The sequence below is a fragment of the Schistocerca serialis genome, chromosome 2 (genome assembly GCF_023864345.2).
Source record: "Schistocerca serialis cubense isolate TAMUIC-IGC-003099 chromosome 2, iqSchSeri2.2, whole genome shotgun sequence".
Classification (NCBI taxonomy): Eukaryota; Metazoa; Arthropoda; class Insecta; order Orthoptera; family Acrididae; genus Schistocerca; species Schistocerca serialis.
In genome coordinates this window covers 1,122,311,147-1,122,328,475 of record NC_064639.1, presented here as the reverse complement: position 1 = coordinate 1,122,328,475, position 17,329 = coordinate 1,122,311,147, and the positions used below count along the sequence as shown (strand labels likewise).

General features: G+C 53.4%; 51 non-coding genes across 51 annotated transcripts; 17 read left to right on the top strand and 34 right to left on the bottom strand.

The window, feature by feature from the left end:
* Window positions 1-125: 125 nt before the first annotated feature.
* Window positions 126-198, bottom strand: Trnav-cac (transfer RNA valine (anticodon CAC)). The gene has a single exon. It is a non-coding gene; the product is annotated as a tRNA-Val (tRNA).
* A 402-nt stretch (window positions 199-600) lies between these two features.
* Window positions 601-672, top strand: Trnap-agg (transfer RNA proline (anticodon AGG)). Its single transcript has one exon. It is a non-coding gene; the product is annotated as a tRNA-Pro (tRNA).
* A 194-nt stretch (window positions 673-866) lies between these two features.
* On the bottom strand, window positions 867-939 carry Trnav-aac (transfer RNA valine (anticodon AAC)). The gene has a single exon. It is a non-coding gene; the product is annotated as a tRNA-Val (tRNA).
* Window positions 940-1,095: 156 nt separating this feature from the next.
* Window positions 1,096-1,168, bottom strand: Trnaa-cgc (transfer RNA alanine (anticodon CGC)). Its single transcript has one exon. It is a non-coding gene; the product is annotated as a tRNA-Ala (tRNA).
* A 401-nt stretch (window positions 1,169-1,569) lies between these two features.
* Window positions 1,570-1,641, top strand: Trnap-agg (transfer RNA proline (anticodon AGG)). Its single transcript has one exon. It is a non-coding gene; the product is annotated as a tRNA-Pro (tRNA).
* Window positions 1,642-1,834: 193 nt separating this feature from the next.
* Trnav-aac (transfer RNA valine (anticodon AAC)) lies at window positions 1,835-1,906 on the bottom strand. The gene has a single exon. It is a non-coding gene; the product is annotated as a tRNA-Val (tRNA).
* Window positions 1,907-2,063: 157 nt separating this feature from the next.
* Trnav-cac (transfer RNA valine (anticodon CAC)) lies at window positions 2,064-2,137 on the bottom strand. Its single transcript has one exon. It is a non-coding gene; the product is annotated as a tRNA-Val (tRNA).
* Window positions 2,138-2,539: 402 nt separating this feature from the next.
* Window positions 2,540-2,611, top strand: Trnap-agg (transfer RNA proline (anticodon AGG)). Its single transcript has one exon. It is a non-coding gene; the product is annotated as a tRNA-Pro (tRNA).
* Window positions 2,612-2,805: 194 nt separating this feature from the next.
* Window positions 2,806-2,877, bottom strand: Trnav-aac (transfer RNA valine (anticodon AAC)). Its single transcript has one exon. It is a non-coding gene; the product is annotated as a tRNA-Val (tRNA).
* A 157-nt stretch (window positions 2,878-3,034) lies between these two features.
* On the bottom strand, window positions 3,035-3,107 carry Trnav-cac (transfer RNA valine (anticodon CAC)). The gene has a single exon. It is a non-coding gene; the product is annotated as a tRNA-Val (tRNA).
* Window positions 3,108-3,773: 666 nt separating this feature from the next.
* Trnav-aac (transfer RNA valine (anticodon AAC)) lies at window positions 3,774-3,845 on the bottom strand. Its single transcript has one exon. It is a non-coding gene; the product is annotated as a tRNA-Val (tRNA).
* A 630-nt stretch (window positions 3,846-4,475) lies between these two features.
* On the top strand, window positions 4,476-4,547 carry Trnap-agg (transfer RNA proline (anticodon AGG)). The gene has a single exon. It is a non-coding gene; the product is annotated as a tRNA-Pro (tRNA).
* Window positions 4,548-4,741: 194 nt separating this feature from the next.
* Trnav-aac (transfer RNA valine (anticodon AAC)) lies at window positions 4,742-4,814 on the bottom strand. The gene has a single exon. It is a non-coding gene; the product is annotated as a tRNA-Val (tRNA).
* A 158-nt stretch (window positions 4,815-4,972) lies between these two features.
* Window positions 4,973-5,045, bottom strand: Trnaa-cgc (transfer RNA alanine (anticodon CGC)). Its single transcript has one exon. It is a non-coding gene; the product is annotated as a tRNA-Ala (tRNA).
* A 400-nt stretch (window positions 5,046-5,445) lies between these two features.
* Window positions 5,446-5,517, top strand: Trnap-agg (transfer RNA proline (anticodon AGG)). The gene has a single exon. It is a non-coding gene; the product is annotated as a tRNA-Pro (tRNA).
* Window positions 5,518-5,710: 193 nt separating this feature from the next.
* Window positions 5,711-5,783, bottom strand: Trnav-aac (transfer RNA valine (anticodon AAC)). Its single transcript has one exon. It is a non-coding gene; the product is annotated as a tRNA-Val (tRNA).
* A 157-nt stretch (window positions 5,784-5,940) lies between these two features.
* On the bottom strand, window positions 5,941-6,013 carry Trnaa-cgc (transfer RNA alanine (anticodon CGC)). The gene has a single exon. It is a non-coding gene; the product is annotated as a tRNA-Ala (tRNA).
* Window positions 6,014-6,415: 402 nt separating this feature from the next.
* Trnap-agg (transfer RNA proline (anticodon AGG)) lies at window positions 6,416-6,487 on the top strand. Its single transcript has one exon. It is a non-coding gene; the product is annotated as a tRNA-Pro (tRNA).
* A 193-nt stretch (window positions 6,488-6,680) lies between these two features.
* Window positions 6,681-6,753, bottom strand: Trnav-aac (transfer RNA valine (anticodon AAC)). Its single transcript has one exon. It is a non-coding gene; the product is annotated as a tRNA-Val (tRNA).
* Window positions 6,754-6,910: 157 nt separating this feature from the next.
* Window positions 6,911-6,983, bottom strand: Trnav-cac (transfer RNA valine (anticodon CAC)). The gene has a single exon. It is a non-coding gene; the product is annotated as a tRNA-Val (tRNA).
* A 402-nt stretch (window positions 6,984-7,385) lies between these two features.
* Window positions 7,386-7,457, top strand: Trnap-agg (transfer RNA proline (anticodon AGG)). Its single transcript has one exon. It is a non-coding gene; the product is annotated as a tRNA-Pro (tRNA).
* Window positions 7,458-7,650: 193 nt separating this feature from the next.
* Window positions 7,651-7,723, bottom strand: Trnav-aac (transfer RNA valine (anticodon AAC)). Its single transcript has one exon. It is a non-coding gene; the product is annotated as a tRNA-Val (tRNA).
* Window positions 7,724-7,880: 157 nt separating this feature from the next.
* Trnaa-cgc (transfer RNA alanine (anticodon CGC)) lies at window positions 7,881-7,953 on the bottom strand. Its single transcript has one exon. It is a non-coding gene; the product is annotated as a tRNA-Ala (tRNA).
* Window positions 7,954-8,355: 402 nt separating this feature from the next.
* Trnap-agg (transfer RNA proline (anticodon AGG)) lies at window positions 8,356-8,427 on the top strand. The gene has a single exon. It is a non-coding gene; the product is annotated as a tRNA-Pro (tRNA).
* Window positions 8,428-8,620: 193 nt separating this feature from the next.
* Trnav-aac (transfer RNA valine (anticodon AAC)) lies at window positions 8,621-8,693 on the bottom strand. The gene has a single exon. It is a non-coding gene; the product is annotated as a tRNA-Val (tRNA).
* Window positions 8,694-8,850: 157 nt separating this feature from the next.
* On the bottom strand, window positions 8,851-8,923 carry Trnav-cac (transfer RNA valine (anticodon CAC)). The gene has a single exon. It is a non-coding gene; the product is annotated as a tRNA-Val (tRNA).
* A 402-nt stretch (window positions 8,924-9,325) lies between these two features.
* Window positions 9,326-9,397, top strand: Trnap-agg (transfer RNA proline (anticodon AGG)). Its single transcript has one exon. It is a non-coding gene; the product is annotated as a tRNA-Pro (tRNA).
* Window positions 9,398-9,590: 193 nt separating this feature from the next.
* Trnav-aac (transfer RNA valine (anticodon AAC)) lies at window positions 9,591-9,663 on the bottom strand. Its single transcript has one exon. It is a non-coding gene; the product is annotated as a tRNA-Val (tRNA).
* A 157-nt stretch (window positions 9,664-9,820) lies between these two features.
* On the bottom strand, window positions 9,821-9,893 carry Trnav-cac (transfer RNA valine (anticodon CAC)). The gene has a single exon. It is a non-coding gene; the product is annotated as a tRNA-Val (tRNA).
* Window positions 9,894-10,295: 402 nt separating this feature from the next.
* Trnap-agg (transfer RNA proline (anticodon AGG)) lies at window positions 10,296-10,367 on the top strand. Its single transcript has one exon. It is a non-coding gene; the product is annotated as a tRNA-Pro (tRNA).
* A 193-nt stretch (window positions 10,368-10,560) lies between these two features.
* On the bottom strand, window positions 10,561-10,633 carry Trnav-aac (transfer RNA valine (anticodon AAC)). Its single transcript has one exon. It is a non-coding gene; the product is annotated as a tRNA-Val (tRNA).
* Window positions 10,634-10,790: 157 nt separating this feature from the next.
* Window positions 10,791-10,863, bottom strand: Trnav-cac (transfer RNA valine (anticodon CAC)). The gene has a single exon. It is a non-coding gene; the product is annotated as a tRNA-Val (tRNA).
* A 402-nt stretch (window positions 10,864-11,265) lies between these two features.
* On the top strand, window positions 11,266-11,337 carry Trnap-agg (transfer RNA proline (anticodon AGG)). Its single transcript has one exon. It is a non-coding gene; the product is annotated as a tRNA-Pro (tRNA).
* A 193-nt stretch (window positions 11,338-11,530) lies between these two features.
* Trnav-aac (transfer RNA valine (anticodon AAC)) lies at window positions 11,531-11,603 on the bottom strand. Its single transcript has one exon. It is a non-coding gene; the product is annotated as a tRNA-Val (tRNA).
* Window positions 11,604-11,760: 157 nt separating this feature from the next.
* On the bottom strand, window positions 11,761-11,833 carry Trnaa-cgc (transfer RNA alanine (anticodon CGC)). Its single transcript has one exon. It is a non-coding gene; the product is annotated as a tRNA-Ala (tRNA).
* Window positions 11,834-12,235: 402 nt separating this feature from the next.
* Trnap-agg (transfer RNA proline (anticodon AGG)) lies at window positions 12,236-12,307 on the top strand. Its single transcript has one exon. It is a non-coding gene; the product is annotated as a tRNA-Pro (tRNA).
* Window positions 12,308-12,500: 193 nt separating this feature from the next.
* Window positions 12,501-12,573, bottom strand: Trnav-aac (transfer RNA valine (anticodon AAC)). Its single transcript has one exon. It is a non-coding gene; the product is annotated as a tRNA-Val (tRNA).
* Window positions 12,574-12,730: 157 nt separating this feature from the next.
* Trnav-cac (transfer RNA valine (anticodon CAC)) lies at window positions 12,731-12,803 on the bottom strand. Its single transcript has one exon. It is a non-coding gene; the product is annotated as a tRNA-Val (tRNA).
* Window positions 12,804-13,205: 402 nt separating this feature from the next.
* On the top strand, window positions 13,206-13,277 carry Trnap-agg (transfer RNA proline (anticodon AGG)). Its single transcript has one exon. It is a non-coding gene; the product is annotated as a tRNA-Pro (tRNA).
* Window positions 13,278-13,470: 193 nt separating this feature from the next.
* On the bottom strand, window positions 13,471-13,543 carry Trnav-aac (transfer RNA valine (anticodon AAC)). Its single transcript has one exon. It is a non-coding gene; the product is annotated as a tRNA-Val (tRNA).
* Window positions 13,544-13,700: 157 nt separating this feature from the next.
* Window positions 13,701-13,773, bottom strand: Trnav-cac (transfer RNA valine (anticodon CAC)). The gene has a single exon. It is a non-coding gene; the product is annotated as a tRNA-Val (tRNA).
* Window positions 13,774-14,175: 402 nt separating this feature from the next.
* Window positions 14,176-14,247, top strand: Trnap-agg (transfer RNA proline (anticodon AGG)). Its single transcript has one exon. It is a non-coding gene; the product is annotated as a tRNA-Pro (tRNA).
* Window positions 14,248-14,440: 193 nt separating this feature from the next.
* On the bottom strand, window positions 14,441-14,513 carry Trnav-aac (transfer RNA valine (anticodon AAC)). Its single transcript has one exon. It is a non-coding gene; the product is annotated as a tRNA-Val (tRNA).
* Window positions 14,514-14,670: 157 nt separating this feature from the next.
* Trnav-cac (transfer RNA valine (anticodon CAC)) lies at window positions 14,671-14,743 on the bottom strand. Its single transcript has one exon. It is a non-coding gene; the product is annotated as a tRNA-Val (tRNA).
* Window positions 14,744-15,145: 402 nt separating this feature from the next.
* On the top strand, window positions 15,146-15,217 carry Trnap-agg (transfer RNA proline (anticodon AGG)). The gene has a single exon. It is a non-coding gene; the product is annotated as a tRNA-Pro (tRNA).
* Window positions 15,218-15,410: 193 nt separating this feature from the next.
* On the bottom strand, window positions 15,411-15,483 carry Trnav-aac (transfer RNA valine (anticodon AAC)). Its single transcript has one exon. It is a non-coding gene; the product is annotated as a tRNA-Val (tRNA).
* Window positions 15,484-15,640: 157 nt separating this feature from the next.
* Trnav-cac (transfer RNA valine (anticodon CAC)) lies at window positions 15,641-15,713 on the bottom strand. The gene has a single exon. It is a non-coding gene; the product is annotated as a tRNA-Val (tRNA).
* Window positions 15,714-16,115: 402 nt separating this feature from the next.
* Window positions 16,116-16,187, top strand: Trnap-agg (transfer RNA proline (anticodon AGG)). The gene has a single exon. It is a non-coding gene; the product is annotated as a tRNA-Pro (tRNA).
* A 193-nt stretch (window positions 16,188-16,380) lies between these two features.
* Trnav-aac (transfer RNA valine (anticodon AAC)) lies at window positions 16,381-16,453 on the bottom strand. The gene has a single exon. It is a non-coding gene; the product is annotated as a tRNA-Val (tRNA).
* A 157-nt stretch (window positions 16,454-16,610) lies between these two features.
* On the bottom strand, window positions 16,611-16,683 carry Trnaa-cgc (transfer RNA alanine (anticodon CGC)). The gene has a single exon. It is a non-coding gene; the product is annotated as a tRNA-Ala (tRNA).
* Window positions 16,684-17,085: 402 nt separating this feature from the next.
* Window positions 17,086-17,157, top strand: Trnap-agg (transfer RNA proline (anticodon AGG)). The gene has a single exon. It is a non-coding gene; the product is annotated as a tRNA-Pro (tRNA).
* The last annotated feature ends 172 nt before the right edge of the window (window positions 17,158-17,329 follow it).

Sequence of the window (17,329 nt, the reverse complement as noted above, 5' to 3'; positions counted from 1 at the left end):
ATAGTGATGTTGCCATCGTAACTAAGAAATTCAATAAATGTGGTACTTGCAAACGAAGGGACATGCAGCAGATCCACACACGACGTGGCTCATTGGAGGACAATACGACATAGGCAGGAAAATACTGTTCCCGCCCGGGATCGAACCGGGGACCTTCTGCGTGTGAAGCAGACGTGATAACCGCTACACTACGGAAACGACGGACCCGAGGAGTCCATCCTAGTTCACTCGAACTTGCCTCAGACTTTCTCTCGTCCGCGAATGCACACACGACAGTTCTTTTGTCAGCCTGGAACCCATCACAGCCGAGGGCTCAAGAAGTCTTCGGGGTGCTCGAGAGGGTGTCTGCCGTAGCACCCCTAACGAGATAGCAGCGTTTCGCGCAGTCGTTATTGCAAGTCATATCAGCAAAAGCAATCACTTTCTCAGCAGCAGGCAGTGCGAGCCCAGCGGCAGCTCTACATGAAGGTACCAATAGCCCAGGAAGGCCGCCGACCGCGGGAATTCGCGCCGCCCCCATCCCGCCAGCGTACACGAGACTTCCAGGGCACCCTGGACGACATCGAGGGACTGGAATATTTGGCATTCGCCGTGTCACAGGGCTCGTTGGTCTAGGGGTATGATTCCTGCTTAGGGTGCAGGAGGTCCCGGGTTCAAATCCCGGACGAGCCCTAGCGTTTTGTGCAAACTGATCGCACGTCAGTGGCTGAGTCAGCGCAAAAAGCTCGCCGTCAATATCAAATGAATTTCTTATTCGATGTGAGCAATTGACACTCGGGTCCGACGCGTGAAGGCGATTACGAAGGTTTCGGGTACAGATGGTAGCAGATACATTTAGTACGTCTTGCTTAAAGTGATGAAAAAAGTGTTTCCGCCCGGGATCGAACCGGGGACCTTCTGCGTGTTAGGCAGACGTGATAACCGCTACACCACGGAAACTGCTTGTGTGCACCTTACTTCACAGACAACTTATAGTGATGTTGCCATCGTAACTAAAAATTCAATAAATGTGGTACTTGCAAACGAAGGGACATGCAGCAGATCCACACACGACGTGGCTCATTGGAGGACAATACGACATAGGCAGGAAAATACTGTTCCCGCCCGGGATCGAACCGGGGACCTTCTGCGTGCGAAGCAGACGTGATAACCGCTACACTACGGAAACGACGGACCCCAGGAGTCCATCCTAGTTCACTCGAACTTGCCTCAGACTTTCTCTCGTCCGCGAATGCACACACGACAGTTCTTTTTGTCAGCCTGGAACCCATCACAGCCGAGGGCTCAAGAAGTCTTCGGGGTGCTCGAGAGGGTGTCTGCCGTAGCACCCCTAACGAGATAGCGGCGTTTCGCGCAGTCGTTATTGCAAGTCATATCAGCAAAAGCAATCACTTTCTCAGCAGCAGGCAGTGCGAGCCCAGCGGCAGCTCTACATGAAGGTACCAATAGCCCAGGAAGGCCGCCGACCGCGGGAATTCGCGCCGCCCCATCCCGCCAGCGTACACGAGACTTCCAGGGCACCCTGGACGACATCGAGGGACTGGAATATTTGCATTCGCCGTGTCACAGGGCTCGTTGGTCTAGGGGTATGATTCCTGCTTAGGGTGCAGGAGGTCCCGGGTTCAAATCCCGGACGAGCCCTAGCGTTTTGTGCAAACTGATCGCACGTACGTGGCTGAGTCAGCGCAAAAAGCTCGCCGTCAATATCAAATGAATTTCTTATTCGATGTGAGCAATTGACACTCGGGTCCGACGCGTGAAGGCGATTACGAAGGTTTCGGGTACAGATGGTAGCAGATACATTTAGTACGTCTTGCTTAAAGTGATGAAAAAGTGTTTCCGCCCGGATCGAACCGGGGACCTTCTGCGTGTTAGGCAGACGTGATAACCGCTACACCACGGAAACTGCTTGTGTGCACCTTACTTCACAGACAACTTATAGTGATGTTGCCATCGTAACTAAAAAATTCAATAAATGTGGTACTTGCAAACGAAGGGACATGCAGCAGATCCACACACGACGTGGCTCATTGGAGGACAATACGACATAGGCAGGAAAATACTGTTCCCGCCCGGGATCGAACCGGGGACCTTCTGCGTGTGAAGCAGACGTGATAACCGCTACACTACGGAAAACGACGGACCCGAGGAGTCCATCCTAGTTCACTCGAACTTGCCTCAGACTTTCTCTCGTCCGCGAATGCACACACGACAGTTCTTTTGTCAGCCTGGAACCCATCACAGCCGAGGGCTCAAGAAGTCTTCGGGTGCTCGAGAGGGTGTCTGCCGTAGCACCCCTAACGAGATAGCGGCGGTTTCGCGCAGTCGTTATTGCAAGTCATATCAGCAAAAGCAATCACTTTCTCAGCAGCAGGCAGTGCGAGCCCAGCGGCAGCTCTACATGAAGGTACCAATAGCCCAGGAAGGCCGCCGACCGCGGGAATTCGCGCCGCCCCCATCCCGCCAGCGTACACGAGACTTCCAGGGCACCCTGGACGACATCGAGGGACTGGAATATTTGGCATTCGCCGTGTCACAGGGCTCGTTGGTCTAGGGGTATGATTCCTGCTTAGGGTGCAGGAGGTCCCGGGTTCAAATCCCGGACGAGCCCTAGCGTTTTGTGCAAACTGATCGCACGTCAGTGGCTGAGTCAGCGCAAAAAGCTCGCCGTCAATATCAAATGAATTTCTTATTCGATGTGAGCAATTGACACTCGGGTCCGACGCGTGAAGGCGATTACGAAGGTTTCGGGATACAGATGGTAGCAGATACATTTAGTACGTCTTGCTTAAAGTGATGAAAAAGTGTTTCCGCCCGGATCGAACCGGGGACCTTCTGCGTGTTAGGCAGACGTGATAACCGCTACACCACGGAAACTGCTTGTGTGCACCTTACTTCACAGACAACTTATAGTGATGTTGCCATCGTAACTAAAAAATTCAATAAATGTGGTACTTGCAAACGAAGGGACATGCAGCAGATCCACACACGACGTGGCTCATTGGAGGACAATACGACATAGGCAGGAAAATACTGTTCCCGCCCGGGATCGAACCGGGGACCTTCTGCGTGTGAAGCAGACGTGATAACCGCTACACTACGGAAACGACGGACCCCAGGAGTCCATCCTAGTTCACTCGAACTTGCCTCAGACTTTCTCTCGTCCGCGAATGCACACACGACAGTTCTTTTGTCAGCCTGGAACCCATCACAGTCGAGGGCTCAAGAAGTCTTCGGGGTGCTCGAGAGGGTGTCTGCCGTAGCACCCCTAACGAGATAGCGGCGTTTCGCGCAGTCGTTATTGCAAGTCATATCAGCAAAAGCAATCACTTTCTCAGCAGCAGCAGTGCGAGCCCAGCGGCAGCTCTACATGAAGGTACCAATAGCCCAGGAAGGCCGCCGACCGCGGGAATTCGCGCCGCCCCCATCCCGCCAGCGTACACGAGACTTCCAGGGCACCCTGGACGACATCGAGGGACTGGAATATTTGGCATTCGCCGTGTCACAGGGCTCGTTGGTCTAGGGGTATGATTCCTGCTTAGGGTGCAGGAGGTCCCGGGTTCAAATCCGGACGAGCCCTAGCGTTTTGTGCAAACTGATCGCACGTCAGTGGCTGAGTCAGCGCAAAAAAGCTCGCCGTCAATATCAAATGAATTTCTTATTCGATGTGAGCAATTGACACTCGGGTCCGACGCGTGAAGGCGATTACGAAGGTTTCGGGTACAGATGGTAGCAGATACATTTAGTACGTCTTGCTTAAAGTGATGAAAAAGTGTTTCCGCCCGGGATCGAACCGGGACCTTCTGCGTGTTAGGCAGACGTGATAACCGCTACACCACGGAAACTGCTTGTGTGCACCTTACTTCACAGACAACTTATAGTGATGTTGCCATCGTAACTAAGAAATTCAATAAATGTGGTACTTGCAAACGAAGGGACATGCAGCAGATCCACACACGACGTGGCTCATTGGAGGACAATACGACATAGGCAGGAAAATACTGTTCCGCCCGGATCGAACCGGGGACCTTCTGCGTGTGAAGCAGACGTGATAACCGCTACACTACGGAAACGACGGACCCGAGGAGTCCATCCTAGTTCACTCGAACTTGCCTCAGACTTTCTCTCGTCCGCGAATGCACACACGACAGTTCTTTTGTCAGCCTGGAACCCATCACAGCCGAGGGCTCAAGAAGTCTTCGGGGTGCTCGAGAGGGTGTCTGCCGTAGCACCCCTAACGAGATAGCAGCGTTTCGCGCAGTCGTTATTGCAAGTCATATCAGCAAAAGCAATCACTTTCTCAGCAGCAGGCAGTGCGAGCCCAGCGGCAGCTCTACATGAAGGTACCAATAGCCCAGGAAGGCCGCCGACCGCGGGAATTCGCGCCGCCCCCATCCCGCCAGCGTACACGAGACTTCCAGGGCACCCTGGACGACATCGAGGGACTGGAATATTTGGCATTCGCCGTGTCACAGGGCTCGTTGGTCTAGGGGTATGATTCCTGCTTAGGGTGCAGGAGGTCCGGGTTTCAAATCCCGGACGAGCCCTAGCGTTTTGTGCAAACTGATCGCACGTCAGTGGCTGAGTCAGCGCAAAAAGCTCGCTCGTCAATATCAAATGAATTTCTTATTCGATGTGAGCAATTGACACTCGGGTCCGACGCGTGAAGGCGATTACGAAGGTTTCGGGTACAGATGGTAGCAGATACATTTAGTACGTCTTGCTTAAAGTGATGAAAAAGTGTTTCCGCCCGGGATCGAACCGGGGACCTTCTGCGTGTTAGGCAGACGTGATAACCGCTACACCACGGAAACTGCTTGTGTGCACCTTACTTCACAGACAACTTATAGTGATGTTGCCATCGTAACTAAAAAATTCAATAAAATGTGGTACTTGCAAACGAAGGGACATGCAGCAGATCCACACACGACGTGGCTCATTGGAGGACAATACGACATAGGCAGGAAAATACTGTTCCCGCCCGGGATCGAACCGGGGACCTTCTGCGTGCGAAGCAGACGTGATAACCGCTACACTACGGAAACGACGGACCCCAGGAGTCCATCCTAGTTCACTCGAACTTGCCTCAGACTTTCTCTCGTCCGCGAATGCACACACGACAGTTCTTTTGTCAGCCTGGAACCCATCACAGCCGAGGGCTCAAGAAGTCTTCGGGTGCTCGAGAGGGTGTCTGCCGTAGCACCCCTAACGAGATAGCGGCGTTTCGCGCAGTCGTTATTGCAAGTCATATCAGCAAAAGCAATCACTTTCTCAGCAGCAGGCAGTGCGAGCCCAGCGGCAGCTCTACATGAAGGTACCAATAGCCCAGGAAGGCCGCCGACCGCGGGAATTCGCGCCGCCCCCATCCGCCAGCGTACACGAGACTTCCAGGGCACCCTGGACGACATCGAGGGACTGGAATATTTGGCATTCGCCGTGTCACAGGGCTCGTTGGTCTAGGGGTATGATTCCTGCTTAGGGTGCAGGAGGTCCCGGGTTCAAATCCCGGACGAGCCCTAGCGTTTTGTGCAAACTGATCGCACGTACGTGGCTGAGTCAGCGCAAAAAGCTCGCCGTCAATATCAAATGAATTTCTTATTCGATGTGAGCAATTGACACTCGGGTCCGACGCGTGAAGGCGATTACGAAGGTTTCGGGTACAGATGGTAGCAGATACATTTAGTACGTCTTGCTTAAAGTGATGAAAAAGTGTTTCCGCCCGGGATCGAACCGGGGACCTTCTGCGTGTTAGGCAGACGTGATAACCGCTGCACCACGGAAACTGCTTGTGTGCACCTTACTTCACAGACAACTTATAGTGATGTTGCCATCGTAACTAAGAAATTCAATAAATGTGGTACTTGCAAACGAAGGGACATGCAGCAGATCCACACACGACGTGGCTCATTGGAGGACAATACGACATAGGCAGGAAAATACTGTTCCCGCCCGGGATCGAACCGGGGACCTTCTGCGTGCGAAGCAGACGTGATAACCGCTACACTACGGAAACGACGGACCCCAGGAGTCCATCCTAGTTCACTCGAACTTGCCTCAGACTTTCTCTCGTCCGCGAATGCACACACGACAGTTCTTTTGTCAGCCTGGAACCCATCACAGCCGAGGGCTCAAGAAGTCTTCGGGGTGCTCGAGAGGGTGTCTGCCGTAGCACCCCTAACGAGATAGCGGCGTTTCGCGCAGTCGTTATTGCAAGTCATATCAGCAAAAGCAATCACTTTCTCAGCAGCAGGCAGTGCGAGCCCAGCGGCAGCTCTACATGAAGGTACCAATAGCCCAGGAAGGCCGCCGACCGCGGGAATTCGCGCCGCCCCCATCCCGCCAGCGTACACGAGACTTCCAGGGCACCCTGGACGACATCGAGGGACTGGAATATTTGGCATTCGCCGTGTCACAGGGCTCGTTGGTCTAGGGGTATGATTCCTGCTTAGGGTGCAGGAGGTCCCGGGTTCAAATCCCGGACGAGCCCTAGCGTTTTGTGCAAACTGATCGCACGTCAGTGGCTGAGTCAGCGCAAAAAGCTCGCCGTCAATATCAAATGAATTTCTTATTCGATGTGAGCAATTGACACTCGGGTCCGACGCGTGAAGGCGATTACGAAGGTTTCGGGTACAGATGGTAGCAGATACATTTAGTACGTCTTGCTTAAAGTGATGAAAAAGTGTTTCCGCCCGGGATCGAACCGGGGACCTTCTGCGTGTTAGGCAGACGTGATAACCGCTACACCACGGAAACTGCTTGTGTGCACCTTACTTCACAGACAACTTATAGTGATGTTGCCATCGTAACTAAGAAATTCAATAAATGTGGTACTTGCAAACGAAGGGACATGCAGCAGATCCACACACGACGTGGCTCATTGGAGGACAATACGACATAGGCAGGAAAATACTGTTCCCGCCCGGGATCGAACCGGGGACCTTCTGCGTGTGAAGCAGACGTGATAACCGCTACACTACGGAAACGACGGACCCGAGGAGTCCATCCTAGTTCACTCGAACTTGCCTCAGACTTTCTCTCGTCCGCGAATGCACACACGACAGTTCTTTTGTCAGCCTGGAACCCATCACAGCCGAGGGCTCAAGAAGTCTTCGGGGTGCTCGAGAGGGTGTCTGCCGTAGCACCCCTAACGAGATAGCAGCGTTTCGCGCAGTCGTTATTGCAAGTCATATCAGCAAAAGCAATCACTTTCTCAGCAGCAGGCAGTGCGAGCCCAGCGGCAGCTCTACATGAAGGTACCAATAGCCCAGGAAGGCCGCCGACCGCGGGAATTCGCGCCGCCCCCATCCCGCCAGCGTACACGAGACTTCCAGGGCACCCTGGACGACATCGAGGGACTGGAATATTTGGCATTCGCCGTGTCACAGGGCTCGTTGGTCTAGGGGTATGATTCCTGCTTAGGGTGCAGGAGGTCCCGGGTTCAAATCCCGGACGAGCCCTAGCGTTTTGTGCAAACTGATCGCACGTCAGTGGCTGAGTCAGCGCAAAAAGCTCGCCGTCAATATCAAATGAATTTCTTATTCGATGTGAGCAATTGACACTCGGGTCCGACGCGTGAAGGCGATTACGAAGGTTTCGGGTACAGATGGTAGCAGATACATTTAGTACGTCTTGCTTAAAGTGATGAAAAAGTGTTTCCGCCCGGGATCGAACCGGGGACCTTCTGCGTGTTAGGCAGACGTGATAACCGCTACACCACGGAAACTGCTTGTGTGCACCTTACTTCACAGACAACTTATAGTGATGTTGCCATCGTAACTAAAAAATTCAATAAATGTGGTACTTGCAAACGAAGGGACATGCAGCAGATCCACACACGACGTGGCTCATTGGAGGACAATACGACATAGGCAGGAAAATACTGTTCCCGCCCGGGATCGAACCGGGGACCTTCTGCGTGCGAAGCAGACGTGATAACCGCTACACTACGGAAACGACGGACCCCAGGAGTCCATCCTAGTTCACTCGAACTTGCCTCAGACTTTCTCTCGTCCGCGAATGCACACACGACAGTTCTTTTGTCAGCCTGGAACCCATCACAGCCGAGGGCTCAAGAAGTCTTCGGGGTGCTCGAGAGGGTGTCTGCCGTAGCACCCCTAACGAGATAGCGGCGTTTCGCGCAGTCGTTATTGCAAGTCATATCAGCAAAAGCAATCACTTTCTCAGCAGCAGGCAGTGCGAGCCCAGCGGCAGCTCTACATGAAGGTACCAATAGCCCAGGAAGGCCGCCGACCGCGGGAATTCGCGCCGCCCCCATCCCGCCAGCGTACACGAGACTTCCAGGGCACCCTGGACGACATCGAGGGACTGGAATATTTGGCATTCGCCGTGTCACAGGGCTCGTTGGTCTAGGGGTATGATTCCTGCTTAGGGTGCAGGAGGTCCCGGGTTCAAATCCCGGACGAGCCCTAGCGTTTTGTGCAAACTGATCGCACGTACGTGGCTGAGTCAGCGCAAAAAGCTCGCCGTCAATATCAAATGAATTTCTTATTCGATGTGAGCAATTGACACTCGGGTCCGACGCGTGAAGGCGATTACGAAGGTTTCGGGTACAGATGGTAGCAGATACATTTAGTACGTCTTGCTTAAAGTGATGAAAAAGTGTTTCCGCCCGGGATCGAACCGGGGACCTTCTGCGTGTTAGGCAGACGTGATAACCGCTACACCACGGAAACTGCTTGTGTGCACCTTACTTCACAGACAACTTATAGTGATGTTGCCATCGTAACTAAAAAATTCAATAAATGTGGTACTTGCAAACGAAGGGACATGCAGCAGATCCACACACGACGTGGCTCATTGGAGGACAATACGACATAGGCAGGAAAATACTGTTCCCGCCCGGGATCGAACCGGGGACCTTCTGCGTGTGAAGCAGACGTGATAACCGCTACACTACGGAAACGACGGACCCGAGGAGTCCATCCTAGTTCACTCGAACTTGCCTCAGACTTTCTCTCGTCCGCGAATGCACACACGACAGTTCTTTTGTCAGCCTGGAACCCATCACAGCCGAGGGCTCAAGAAGTCTTCGGGGTGCTCGAGAGGGTGTCTGCCGTAGCACCCCTAACGAGATAGCGGCGTTTCGCGCAGTCGTTATTGCAAGTCATATCAGCAAAAGCAATCACTTTCTCAGCAGCAGGCAGTGCGAGCCCAGCGGCAGCTCTACATGAAGGTACCAATAGCCCAGGAAGGCCGCCGACCGCGGGAATTCGCGCCGCCCCCATCCCGCCAGCGTACACGAGACTTCCAGGGCACCCTGGACGACATCGAGGGACTGGAATATTTGGCATTCGCCGTGTCACAGGGCTCGTTGGTCTAGGGGTATGATTCCTGCTTAGGGTGCAGGAGGTCCCGGGTTCAAATCCCGGACGAGCCCTAGCGTTTTGTGCAAACTGATCGCACGTCAGTGGCTGAGTCAGCGCAAAAAGCTCGCCGTCAATATCAAATGAATTTCTTATTCGATGTGAGCAATTGACACTCGGGTCCGACGCGTGAAGGCGATTACGAAGGTTTCGGGTACAGATGGTAGCAGATACATTTAGTACGTCTTGCTTAAAGTGATGAAAAAGTGTTTCCGCCCGGGATCGAACCGGGGACCTTCTGCGTGTTAGGCAGACGTGATAACCGCTACACCACGGAAACTGCTTGTGTGCACCTTACTTCACAGACAACTTATAGTGATGTTGCCATCGTAACTAAAAAATTCAATAAATGTGGTACTTGCAAACGAAGGGACATGCAGCAGATCCACACACGACGTGGCTCATTGGAGGACAATACGACATAGGCAGGAAAATACTGTTCCCGCCCGGGATCGAACCGGGGACCTTCTGCGTGTGAAGCAGACGTGATAACCGCTACACTACGGAAACGACGGACCCCAGGAGTCCATCCTAGTTCACTCGAACTTGCCTCAGACTTTCTCTCGTCCGCGAATGCACACACGACAGTTCTTTTGTCAGCCTGGAACCCATCACAGTCGAGGGCTCAAGAAGTCTTCGGGGTGCTCGAGAGGGTGTCTGCCGTAGCACCCCTAACGAGATAGCGGCGTTTCGCGCAGTCGTTATTGCAAGTCATATCAGCAAAAGCAATCACTTTCTCAGCAGCAGGCAGTGCGAGCCCAGCGGCAGCTCTACATGAAGGTACCAATAGCCCAGGAAGGCCGCCGACCGCGGGAATTCGCGCCGCCCCCATCCCGCCAGCGTACACGAGACTTCCAGGGCACCCTGGACGACATCGAGGGACTGGAATATTTGGCATTCGCCGTGTCACAGGGCTCGTTGGTCTAGGGGTATGATTCCTGCTTAGGGTGCAGGAGGTCCCGGGTTCAAATCCCGGACGAGCCCTAGCGTTTTGTGCAAACTGATCGCACGTCAGTGGCTGAGTCAGCGCAAAAAGCTCGCCGTCAATATCAAATGAATTTCTTATTCGATGTGAGCAATTGACACTCGGGTCCGACGCGTGAAGGCGATTACGAAGGTTTCGGGTACAGATGGTAGCAGATACATTTAGTACGTCTTGCTTAAAGTGATGAAAAAGTGTTTCCGCCCGGGATCGAACCGGGGACCTTCTGCGTGTTAGGCAGACGTGATAACCGCTACACCACGGAAACTGCTTGTGTGCACCTTACTTCACAGACAACTTATAGTGATGTTGCCATCGTAACTAAGAAATTCAATAAATGTGGTACTTGCAAACGAAGGGACATGCAGCAGATCCACACACGACGTGGCTCATTGGAGGACAATACGACATAGGCAGGAAAATACTGTTCCCGCCCGGGATCGAACCGGGGACCTTCTGCGTGTGAAGCAGACGTGATAACCGCTACACTACGGAAACGACGGACCCGAGGAGTCCATCCTAGTTCACTCGAACTTGCCTCAGACTTTCTCTCGTCCGCGAATGCACACACGACAGTTCTTTTGTCAGCCTGGAACCCATCACAGCCGAGGGCTCAAGAAGTCTTCGGGGTGCTCGAGAGGGTGTCTGCCGTAGCACCCCTAACGAGATAGCAGCGTTTCGCGCAGTCGTTATTGCAAGTCATATCAGCAAAAGCAATCACTTTCTCAGCAGCAGGCAGTGCGAGCCCAGCGGCAGCTCTACATGAAGGTACCAATAGCCCAGGAAGGCCGCCGACCGCGGGAATTCGCGCCGCCCCCATCCCGCCAGCGTACACGAGACTTCCAGGGCACCCTGGACGACATCGAGGGACTGGAATATTTGGCATTCGCCGTGTCACAGGGCTCGTTGGTCTAGGGGTATGATTCCTGCTTAGGGTGCAGGAGGTCCCGGGTTCAAATCCCGGACGAGCCCTAGCGTTTTGTGCAAACTGATCGCACGTCAGTGGCTGAGTCAGCGCAAAAAGCTCGCCGTCAATATCAAATGAATTTCTTATTCGATGTGAGCAATTGACACTCGGGTCCGACGCGTGAAGGCGATTACGAAGGTTTCGGGTACAGATGGTAGCAGATACATTTAGTACGTCTTGCTTAAAGTGATGAAAAAGTGTTTCCGCCCGGGATCGAACCGGGGACCTTCTGCGTGTTAGGCAGACGTGATAACCGCTACACCACGGAAACTGCTTGTGTGCACCTTACTTCACAGACAACTTATAGTGATGTTGCCATCGTAACTAAAAAATTCAATAAATGTGGTACTTGCAAACGAAGGGACATGCAGCAGATCCACACACGACGTGGCTCATTGGAGGACAATACGACATAGGCAGGAAAATACTGTTCCCGCCCGGGATCGAACCGGGGACCTTCTGCGTGCGAAGCAGACGTGATAACCGCTACACTACGGAAACGACGGACCCCAGGAGTCCATCCTAGTTCACTCGAACTTGCCTCAGACTTTCTCTCGTCCGCGAATGCACACACGACAGTTCTTTTGTCAGCCTGGAACCCATCACAGCCGAGGGCTCAAGAAGTCTTCGGGGTGCTCGAGAGGGTGTCTGCCGTAGCACCCCTAACGAGATAGCGGCGTTTCGCGCAGTCGTTATTGCAAGTCATATCAGCAAAAGCAATCACTTTCTCAGCAGCAGGCAGTGCGAGCCCAGCGGCAGCTCTACATGAAGGTACCAATAGCCCAGGAAGGCCGCCGACCGCGGGAATTCGCGCCGCCCCCATCCCGCCAGCGTACACGAGACTTCCAGGGCACCCTGGACGACATCGAGGGACTGGAATATTTGGCATTCGCCGTGTCACAGGGCTCGTTGGTCTAGGGGTATGATTCCTGCTTAGGGTGCAGGAGGTCCCGGGTTCAAATCCCGGACGAGCCCTAGCGTTTTGTGCAAACTGATCGCACGTACGTGGCTGAGTCAGCGCAAAAAGCTCGCCGTCAATATCAAATGAATTTCTTATTCGATGTGAGCAATTGACACTCGGGTCCGACGCGTGAAGGCGATTACGAAGGTTTCGGGTACAGATGGTAGCAGATACATTTAGTACGTCTTGCTTAAAGTGATGAAAAAGTGTTTCCGCCCGGGATCGAACCGGGGACCTTCTGCGTGTTAGGCAGACGTGATAACCGCTGCACCACGGAAACTGCTTGTGTGCACCTTACTTCACAGACAACTTATAGTGATGTTGCCATCGTAACTAAGAAATTCAATAAATGTGGTACTTGCAAACGAAGGGACATGCAGCAGATCCACACACGACGTGGCTCATTGGAGGACAATACGACATAGGCAGGAAAATACTGTTCCCGCCCGGGATCGAACCGGGGACCTTCTGCGTGTGAAGCAGACGTGATAACCGCTACACTACGGAAACGACGGACCCGAGGAGTCCATCCTAGTTCACTCGAACTTGCCTCAGACTTTCTCTCGTCCGCGAATGCACACACGACAGTTCTTTTGTCAGCCTGGAACCCATCACAGCCGAGGGCTCAAGAAGTCTTCGGGGTGCTCGAGAGGGTGTCTGCCGTAGCACCCCTAACGAGATAGCGGCGTTTCGCGCAGTCGTTATTGCAAGTCATATCAGCAAAAGCAATCACTTTCTCAGCAGCAGGCAGTGCGAGCCCAGCGGCAGCTCTACATGAAGGTACCAATAGCCCAGGAAGGCCGCCGACCGCGGGAATTCGCGCCGCCCCCATCCCGCCAGCGTACACGAGACTTCCAGGGCACCCTGGACGACATCGAGGGACTGGAATATTTGGCATTCGCCGTGTCACAGGGCTCGTTGGTCTAGGGGTATGATTCCTGCTTAGGGTGCAGGAGGTCCCGGGTTCAAATCCCGGACGAGCCCTAGCGTTTTGTGCAAACTGATCGCACGTCAGTGGCTGAGTCAGCGCAAAAAGCTCGCCGTCAATATCAAATGAATTTCTTATTCGATGTGAGCAATTGACACTCGGGTCCGACGCGTGAAGGCGATTACGAAGGTTTCGGGTACAGATGGTAGCAGATACATTTAGTACGTCTTGCTTAAAGTGATGAAAAAGTGTTTCCGCCCGGGATCGAACCGGCGACCTTCTGCGTGTTAGGCAGACGTGATAACCGCTACACCACGGAAACTGCTTGTGTGCACCTTACTTCACAGACAACTTATAGTGATGTTGCCATCGTAACTAAAAAATTCAATAAATGTGGTACTTGCAAACGAAGGGACATGCAGCAGATCCACACACGACGTGGCTCATTGGAGGACAATACGACATAGGCAGGAAAATACTGTTCCCGCCCGGGATCGAACCGGGGACCTTCTGCGTGTGAAGCAGACGTGATAACCGCTACACTACGGAAACGACGGACCCGAGGAGTCCATCATAGTTCACTCGAACTTGCCTCAGACTTTCTCTCGTCCGCGAATGCACACACGACAGTTCTTTTGTCAGCCTGGAACCCATCACAGCCGAGGGCTCAAGAAGTCTTCGGGGTGCTCGAGAGGGTGTCTGCCGTAGCACCCCTAACGAGATAGCGGCGTTTCGCGCAGTCGTTATTGCAAGTCATATCAGCAAAAGCAATCACTTTCTCAGCAGCAGGCAGTGCGAGCCCAGCGGCAGCTCTACATGAAGGTACCAATAGCCCAGGAAGGCCGCCGACCGCGGGAATTCGCGCCGCCCCCATCCCGCCAGCGTACACGAGACTTCCAGGGCACCCTGGACGACATCGAGGGACTGGAATATTTGGCATTCGCCGTGTCACAGGGCTCGTTGGTCTAGGGGTATGATTCCTGCTTAGGGTGCAGGAGGTCCCGGGTTCAAATCCCGGACGAGCCCTAGCGTTTTGTGCAAACTGATCGCACGTCAGTGGCTGAGTCAGCGCAAAAAGCTCGCCGTCAATATCAAATGAATTTCTTATTCGATGTGAGCAATTGACACTCGGGTCCGACGCGTGAAGGCGATTACGAAGGTTTCGGGTACAGATGGTAGCAGATACATTTAGTACGTCTTGCTTAAAGTGATGAAAAAGTGTTTCCGCCCGGGATCGAACCGGCGACCTTCTGCGTGTTAGGCAGACGTGATAACCGCTACACCACGGAAACTGCTTGTGTGCACCTTACTTCACAGACAACTTATAGTGATGTTGCCATCGTAACTAAAAAATTCAATAAATGTGGTACTTGCAAACGAAGGGACATGCAGCAGATCCACACACGACGTGGCTCATTGGAGGACAATACGACATAGGCAGGAAAATACTGTTCCCGCCCGGGATCGAACCGGGGACCTTCTGCGTGTGAAGCAGACGTGATAACCGCTACACTACGGAAACGACGGACCCGAGGAGTCCATCCTAGTTCACTCGAACTTGCCTCAGACTTTCTCTCGTCCGCGAATGCACACACGACAGTTCTTTTGTCAGCCTGGAACCCATCACAGCCGAGGGCTCAAGAAGTCTTCGGGGTGCTCGAGAGGGTGTCTGCCGTAGCACCCCTAACGAGATAGCGGCGTTTCGCGCAGTCGTTATTGCAAGTCATATCAGCAAAAGCAATCACTTTCTCAGCAGCAGGCAGTGCGAGCCCAGCGGCAGCTCTACATGAAGGTACCAATAGCCCAGGAAGGCCGCCGACCGCGGGAATTCGCGCCGCCCCCATCCCGCCAGCGTACACGAGACTTCCAGGGCACCCTGGACGACATCGAGGGACTGGAATATTTGGCATTCGCCGTGTCACAGGGCTCGTTGGTCTAGGGGTATGATTCCTGCTTAGGGTGCAGGAGGTCCCGGGTTCAAATCCCGGACGAGCCCTAGCGTTTTGTGCAAACTGATCGCACGTCAGTGGCTGAGTCAGCGCAAAAAGCTCGCCGTCAATATCAAATGAATTTCTTATTCGATGTGAGCAATTGACACTCGGGTCCGACGCGTGAAGGCGATTACGAAGGTTTCGGGTACAGATGGTAGCAGATACATTTAGTACGTCTTGCTTAAAGTGATGAAAAAGTGTTTCCGCCCGGGATCGAACCGGCGACCTTCTGCGTGTTAGGCAGACGTGATAACCGCTACACCACGGAAACTGCTTGTGTGCACCTTACTTCACAGACAACTTATAGTGATGTTGCCATCGTAACTAAAAAATTCAATAAATGTGGTACTTGCAAACGAAGGGACATGCAGCAGATCCACACACGACGTGGCTCATTGGAGGACAATACGACATAGGCAGGAAAATACTGTTCCCGCCCGGGATCGAACCGGGGACCTTCTGCGTGTGAAGCAGACGTGATAACCGCTACACTACGGAAACGACGGACCCGAGGAGTCCATCCTAGTTCACTCGAACTTGCCTCAGACTTTCTCTCGTCCGCGAATGCACACACGACAGTTCTTTTGTCAGCCTGGAACCCATCACAGCCGAGGGCTCAAGAAGTCTTCGGGGTGCTCGAGAGGGTGTCTGCCGTAGCACCCCTAACGAGATAGCGGCGTTTCGCGCAGTCGTTATTGCAAGTCATATCAGCAAAAGCAATCGCTTTCTCAGCAGCAGGCAGTGCGAGCCCAGCGGCAGCTCTACATGAAGGTACCAATAGCCCAGGAAGGCCGCCGACCGCGGGAATTCGCGACGCCCCCATCCCGCCAGCGTACACGAGACTTCCAGGGCACCCTGGACGACATCGAGGGACTGGAATATTTGGCATTCGCCGTGTCACAGGGCTCGTTGGTCTAGGGGTATGATTCCTGCTTAGGGTGCAGGAGGTCCCGGGTTCAAATCCCGGACGAGCCCTAGCGTTTTGTGCAAACTGATCGCACGTCAGTGGCTGAGTCAGCGCAAAAAGCTCGCCGTCAATATCAAATGAATTTCTTATTCGATGTGAGCAATTGACACTCGGGTCCGACGCGTGAAGGCGATTACGAAGGTTTCGGGTACAGATGGTAGCAGATACATTTAGTACGTCTTGCTTAAAGTGATGAAAAAGTGTTTCCGCCCGGGATCGAACCGGGGACCTTCTGCGTGTTAGGCAGACGTGATAACCGCTACACCACGGAAACTGCTTGTGTGCACCTTACTTCACAGACAACTTATAGTGATGTTGCCATCGTAACTAAAAAATTCAATAAATGTGGTACTTGCAAACGAAGGGACATGCAGCAGATCCACACACGACGTGGCTCATTGGAGGACAATACGACATAGGCAGGAAAATACTGTTCCCGCCCGGGATCGAACCGGGGACCTTCTGCGTGCGAAGCAGACGTGATAACCGCTACACTACGGAAACGACGGACCCGAGGAGTCCATCCTAGTTCACTCGAACTTGCCTCAGACTTTCTCTCGTCCGCGAATGCACACACGACAGTTCTTTTGTCAGCCTGGAACCCATCACAGCCGAGGGCTCAAGAAGTCTTCGGGGTGCTCGAGAGGGTGTCTGCCGTAGCACCCCTAACGAGATAGCGGCGTTTCGCGCAGTCGTTATTGCAAGTCATATCAGCAAAAGCAATCACTTTCTCAGCAGCAGGCAGTGCGAGCCCAGCGGCAGCTCTACATGAAGGTACCAATAGCCCAGGAAGGCCGCCGACCGCGGGAATTCGCGCCGCCCCCATCCCGCCAGCGTACACGAGACTTCCAGGGCACCCTGGACGACATCGAGGGACTGGAATATTTGGCATTCGCCGTGTCACAGGGCTCGTTGGTCTAGGGGTATGATTCCTGCTTAGGGTGCAGGAGGTCCCGGGTTCAAATCCCGGACGAGCCCTAGCGTTTTGTGCAAACTGATCGCACGTCAGTGGCTGAGTCAGCGCAAAAAGCTCGCCGTCAATATCAAATGAATTTCTTATTCGATGTGAGCAATTGACACTCGGGTCCGACGCGTGAAGGCGATTACGAAGGTTTCGGGTACAGATGGTAGCAGATACATTTAGTACGTC